Below are 7,381 nucleotides of genomic sequence, written 5' to 3'. Positions count from 1 at the left end.
AAAAAAAACGCCTTACTATACTATGTCGAAAAAAAATGCCATTTTTCAAACATGTTGTGAAAACCTGCCATATGATGAAATAATGCAAAGGAGGGCGTGAAAAACACTCCAGAAAGGTTTTCTTTGAAAAAAAGAACATCATCAATTTTGGCGCAAAAAAAAACCGCCTTACTATACTATGTCGAAAAAAAATGCCATTTTTCAAACATGTTGTAAAAACGTGCCATATGATGAAATAATGCAAAGGAGGGTGTGAAAAACACTCCAGAAAGGTTTTCTTTGAAAAAAAAAAACATCATGAATTTTGGCGCAAAAAAAAACGCCTTACTATACTATGTCGAAAAAAAATGCCATTTTTCAAACATGTTGTAAAAACGTGCCATATGATGAAATAATGTAAAGGAGGGCGTGAAAAACACTCCAGAAAGGTTTTCTTTGAAAAAAACATTATCATCAATTTTGGCGCAAAAAAAACGCCTTACTATACTATGTCGAAAAAAAATGCCATTTTTCAAACATGTTGTAAAAACATGCCATATGATAAAATAATGCAAAGGAGGGTGTGAAAAACACTCCAGAAAGGTTTTGTTTGAAAAAAAAAAAAAAAACATCATGAATTTTGGTGCAAAAAAACGCCTTACTATACTATGTCGAAAAAAAATGCCATTTTTCAAACATGTTGTAAAAACGTGCCATATGATAAAATAATGTAAAGGAGGGCGTGAAAAACACTCCAGAAAGGTTTTCTTTGAACAAAAAAAAAAACATCATGAATTTTGGCGCAAAAAAAACACCTTACTATACAATGTCGAAAAAAAATGCCATTTTTCAAACATGTTGTAAAAACATGCCATATGATGAAATAATGCAAAGAAGCGTGTGAAAAACACTCCAGAAAGGTTTTGTTTGAAAAAAAAAAAAAAAAAACATCATGAATTTTGGTGCAAAAAACGCCTTACTATACTATGTCGAAAAAAAATGCCATTTTTCAAACATGTTGTAAAAACATGCCATATGATAAAATACAATACATTTTGGACAACATACTAAACTATGACGTTTTTTCCATATTTTGGTCGACACTAAATTATAACATTTTTTTCCACATTTTGGATGACATTATGACGTTTTTGTCATATTTTGGTCGACATACTAAATTATGATGCATTTTCCACATTTTGGACGACAAACTAAACTATGACATTTTTGTGACATTTTGGTCGACATACTAAATTATGACATTTTTTTCCACATTTTGGACCACATACTAAACTGTGACATTTTGACAACTGTTATGACCGGCTCTGTAGGCCGCATCAAAGAAGGAAATGTACAGACGTTTTACGTGAACCAAAAGATTATTTACAAATAAAAAACATAATAATAGGGTGTGGTAGTTAGGATCAGTGGTGTGTGAGGGTGTGTGGTGGTAGTGGAAAATGTGTAGTGCATATTGTCAGTGTAAAACAAAACCAAATACCACAAAGGGCCGCATGGCTGGCTGCAGGTGTGGAATGGAGCAGAGAGGAGCTGAGCAGTGGCAAAGCAAAGCAGATCAGAGAGCAGAGGCGAGGAAGAGGCAGAGAGAGCGCTGGCTCAGCCAGCTGGCTTATACAACCTGCTGCACTTCCTAGGTGTGGCTGATTAGTTGATTACAGCTCCGCCCAGCCAGAGACCTGTAAGAAGAGCAGCAGAAGACAACCGTAACAGTAGTATGCCGTAACAACGACATACTAAACTATGATTTTTTTTTTCACATTTTGGACGACATACTAAACTATGATGTTTTTTTTCCACATTTTGGACGACATACTAAACGATGATGTCTTAATTACATTTTGGACAACATACTAAACTATGACGTTTTTGTCTAAGTTGTTTTTTGGGCCCTTTTGTTGGTTTTATTCTACAGGTAAGTAGAGAGGAAGACAGGAAAGCAGGGAAGACCTGGAGTAAAGGGCCATGAGCTGGAATTGAACCTGCATGTTTGACTCAGTCCTGTTTATGAGCTGCCCTCTCAACCAGTTGAGCTACCTGGGCACCTATTTTCCATTTGTTGGACGACATACTAAACTATGACTTTTTTCCCACATTTAGGACGACATAGTTGTTTTTTGCGCCCTGTTGTTGGTTTTATTCAATAAGTAAGTAGAAAGGGATGACCTGCAGTAAAGGGCCACAAGCTGGAATTGAGCCTGCGTCGCCAAGACAGTCCTGTTTACGAGTCTCCCTCTCAACCAGTTGAGCTACCTGAGCACCTTTTTTCTGTTTGTTCGACGACATACTAAACTATGACTTCTTCGTGATATTTTGGACGACATACTAAACTATGATGTTTTTGTCACATTTTTTAATGACATTTTGGAAGACATATTAAACTACTAGAAAAGCACTCAGAGAGCGCAGTTCTCCGCCAAGGCTGTTCGGCTGAGGTATTATTTCCGACGAATGAAATATTTAATAATAAATGACCTTGTGCTGAGCACAAGCATGTGTTGTGCATGTGCATGTTATGTATGGATACCAACTTGCAGGTAATTGACACAATGTTCACGTCATGGTTACAGTGATACCGTGCCGGCAGCTATATCTCGCAATGGGAAATCCTTAACAAAGCCATGGATCCAGACTATAAGCTGCATCACTTTGAAAATTTAATGAACTGGTCCTTGTGTCATTTCTGACCTCCCCTGAAAATTTCATCCAAATCTGTTGGTCCATTTTTGAGTAATGTTTCACAGACAGACAGACAGACAGACAGACAGATTCACAGACAAACGTATGCCAATAATCACATAACTCTGCTGTTCCTCAGTGAAGTAACTATAAGGATAATGATCTATATCCAACCTTGTAGTTTTTATGTAATCCTGCTTATAGACAAAACGCAACAAAACACACTGAAAACTGAGAAATTATTTCCCAAATCCTAAAATGTCTTCACATGAACGGAGCATTGTAAAAACAGTTGACAGTGAGAGTCATGGCAGCATTTGTCTAATTTTTTTTCTTTTCTTTTTTGCAACTGGTCTCAAAAATTATCCAGTTCATGGTTCAAAGTAGTGATACAATCCAAACCATGATTTTCTTGATATGTTGCACTCTTAGTACTTGATCCAGTCACCAGTATGAGTAGACATATTAATCATTCATGTCTTTCATCCCAATAATGATTGTGATCCCAGTGTCGTTTTTAGCTGTAATTCTTTGAGAATTAATGTCCTTTTTGTAAACTTGTGGGCCTGTAAAAGCCTTTAAGATGACAGCATGTTATCTGTGCAGGAGAAGAGCAGCAAGCTCAGAATCTGCCTCTAGAACAGTAATAAAATAAATTTGCCAATACTGACAGACTTTTTTGTGTTGGACATTGCCATGTTGTCAGATAAATTTTAAGTGTCTTTATAGTTGATAAAAATCAGTGGCTCAGTGATTTACTCCATCAGATTCGTGTATTTCTCTGAGCAGTTACTGCAATCTGCTGGCAGTTCAGCTCGACGTGAGTCAAGCGGCGGCTCTAAACTGGTCATGAGTGTGAATGTGACGCACTGTGATAAAGTGAGGGCCTGTTTCCCTGTCTCACACTTAAAGCATGTTGGAATAGTCGACAGCCCAATATGGCCAGAAACAAAACTAAGATGGTGGAAGTGATTAATTGTTTAGTGAAAATGTTCTTTTTAAAACTGAAAAACAGATAAATATTTACTATACACAGTAAAAAAAAAAAAAGAAAAAGAAAAAAGAAATGCAGCCAAATTCTAACAGTAGTGTACTGTTTTTCCAAAGTATGGTTAAATACTGGAAAATCTGATGTCTTTTTGAAACCAAAAATAAAACAATGACCCTGAACAGCAGGCTAGTGTAACAACTAATGCTGAGAATTGAACAAAATGTGTTCACATAACACTGTTTAGACTAGCGACTTGATTTAGACAGCTAAGAATAATATCGCCGACTTTACACTGATGTTTGGTGTTTCTTACTTTTCTTTTTTTTTACATTAAGTTAAATAATTTTTCTTTGTTTTTTAAGATCCATTTAATACAGTACAGTTAGTCATATATTGTTACTGCCATTGACAAAATGTTCCCAATCTATAAAAATGTAACACATCTTTTACACTTTTTTTTTTAGGTGTTATAGTGGTATATAAATGTTAAACAGAGTTAGTGGATCGTAATTTTGGATCATAAAGATTGAAGACGTATTGTAACTTATGCTATTTATCTGCAATTCACAGCAGTGTTTATACATTTTAACAGAAGAAACTGTTGTAAATTTACAGGAAACTACAGTTAAAGTTAATGCTGACTATAGTGACAAAAACTATGTAAATGCAGCATATTAGTGGAAAGCTCAGTCACTGTAAAAAAAAATAGTGTAGAAGTAGAGTGTAGAATAGTTTAATAAATTATACAACAGTTAACTGTTTAAATAAATTTCAATAGAAACACTTAAAATACTTTGAAATACAACCACAGCTGCCTGTATTTTTACTTTAATTTTACAGGAAAACTTCTTACATTGTGACCTATTTTGAGAGTAAACGCCAAACTATGACGTGATAATCTGCAGTAGGATAATAGCGGATGTACCAAACAGTATGTCAGCGTATGAAGCTACACCTGCAGGAGTAAGTGTTTCTTATCAGACAGCAGTGTGGAGCTTTTATACAGGCCTTTATTCCAGCCGCAGGATCTCCAGACTGCAGACACTGTGGAGGTGTTGGTCGCTATCGGTCAGACATGCCAGAGCTGGAAGCCACTTCCTGATAGCTGCACCACTCACACTCACCGAGACCACTTTGATTTCCCTGCCAGGGTCCTGGGCTGCCCGGCATATCTGCTGCCCCGTGGCGTCACGAGTGGCCCGGCACTCAGCGGCTCTACAGCAGGGGAGCAGAGTGTACAGACAGACGGACAGACGGACGGACGGACAGATCTGGAGGTAGGAAACAGGGTCAGAGCTCTCTGACAGCAGGGGAGAGGAAGCTGGGTGAGGAGGGGGCAACGGTGTTTGGGAGAGAGACAGGTGGTAGGTGTGTGTGTGTGTGTGTGTGTGTGTGTGTCAGTGTGAGTTGCTCTGACCTTTACTCTGACTGATGGGTTGATTAACAGCCTTCAAACACATACAGCAAACACACATCTGCTTCCTGATGCAGATGGGCAAGAAGGAAGCCCTGTACACATCAGTAAGATGTTAAAATCAGTTTTTAAATGTGTTATTTGGTCATTTATCTAATATATCTATTATAAAAAGTAGCTGTAAATTACGAAGTACAATCATCTACACGTCAACCTTTGAGAAGCAAACTCATACAATAAGCATAAGACTCCTCTTAAAATTAAGTATTAGTAACACTGAAGAGTCTTAGCCCTAATGTTTATTGCGGTCAGGCAAAACTGCAATTTTTAAGAATGTTTTGTCGGGTTTTAATCCTTACTATGTTAATTACTCTGTTAAATTTACACAATAAATAACACCGTAGGGTCTAAACTCCAATACTTAAACTCAGTTCCTAATGCCAGTCACTGTTTTCTCCAGGAAAACCCTCTGGCAACAGTTGTTGTTTTAAATGTGCTTTAAAAAAACGAGAATTAACTTGACTTTCCTCAAGAGACCGTCTGTCTCAACTAAGCAGGACAAAAACCCTTGTTGTCAAAATGGCAGTGCCAAAATGTGCCACTTAGGAATGGAAACTATTTTGGAGTTTTAATACAGATATGTAAGGTGTTTAAACTTTTTGAAATGTACATTAGAGTTTCAAAAAGTTCATGCAACAAAGAAGACCGGAGTTTTCAGTTGTATTATCTTTGAGAAAGCCTTTAAAAATAATTTTGAGATCAGAATTTCACAGGGATAAAGGGCCAAAGTTTGCAAAATCCAGTTTTGCATCATTTTTGTGCATAATGTTTCATTAGTGAGTTTAGAGACGAACAAAATATGAAGAAAGACACATTTCCTCATTTTTTTCCCCTATTTCTATAGATAACAGCTCAAAAAGGGCATCCTGAATGAGCCATTCAAGTTTGCAGCGTGTTATGTCACAACAGGTACGTTTCTGGCTCCTCCTCTTCCTCTGAGCTTCTTACAGCCACTAACTGCACAGAGAAGATGCATAGAAAGTTGTTCTGCAGCAGCTCTGTAAACATTGAATGATTATTTCTAATTTGAAAGTTAGGTTTTAATTTTTTGGGCAAATTATGTGTCAAAAGTCGGAATATTATTTTAGCAGCAAACAAGTGAGACACCTTTCTTGTTTACTGAATCTGTGTGAATTTGAAACTTAAGTCATCAAAAAGCACTTGTCTGAAATTGGTTCTATTGTTGGCTTTGAAAAAAATACAGTTATAAAGTCTTAGATCTGGAGCAACCGTTTAGTGGAATTAGGTTCAGCTTACTCAATAAAAGGAGCTAGGCAATTTCTTATCAAGTTGTTTCTTATATTGTTGTCAAAACTGTAATATTCAATAAAATCACAAACATATTATTTTGTAAAAGTGAAATTTGGGCCTGTATATATGCTGTAGTGGCATCAAGCAAGCCCCTGAATGCCATTAAGACAAGATAATTTACCAGAAAGTTTCTTGTAATGGCACAGAAAAAAAAGACCGTCCATCAAATCACTATTTGATTGATAGCTTGTTAAGATCCTAATATTTATTTCAGTCTTAAATCAAGTCTATATTTTCATCTTTTACTGGATCCCCTGGAGAGATTTCTTGGTAGAAACTGACCACCAGTGAGATCCTAGTACATTAATGTTCTATACGAGGTTAGTGAGGCTCCTGCACAGTGATGGGGTTGCACCTGCTTCTACCTACAACATGGATTCATCCTTACATGAATGTTCAGACTGACCAGGGAGGTAGAGGGAAGTGCAGCAAACTTCACTGTCAGGAATCAATAAGCACAGGGCTGCTGTGAATTATTCATAGTTCCAGATACCGAGAAGGACTAGACCTGGAAAAGTGGTGCAAAATGGACTAACGGAGGAACGGATAAATGTTTCTGTATGTAAAATGAGTTGTATTTTTAAACTGTGACCTATATTTGAACATTTTAAAATGCAGTTTTTTATTACAAACTGCATTCAAATACCCAGTTCTCTATTCAATATTTGGCACATGAAATATTGGGATCTTTTACTAGACTTGGCAGATAATCAGAAACAACCATGTAAACAGTCAATATTCTGACACTTGAACAACAACATGATGACTAACAGAAGGCAGAGGCTTCACCATCATGTGCCTTTATTGCATTGAGGAATTCTGCTTCTATTATGATGCAAAATTACTACCACACAGCCCGTTTGTGTTTATTTTTTCCCAACATGCCAACCCAAAAATGAATCAGCTAAACATGAAGCAGTGGAATCACA

Source organism: Amphiprion ocellaris, chromosome 2, assembly GCF_022539595.1.
Source record: "Amphiprion ocellaris isolate individual 3 ecotype Okinawa chromosome 2, ASM2253959v1, whole genome shotgun sequence".
Classification (NCBI taxonomy): domain Eukaryota; kingdom Metazoa; phylum Chordata; class Actinopteri; family Pomacentridae; genus Amphiprion; species Amphiprion ocellaris.
This window is presented reverse-complemented; position numbering follows the sequence as displayed.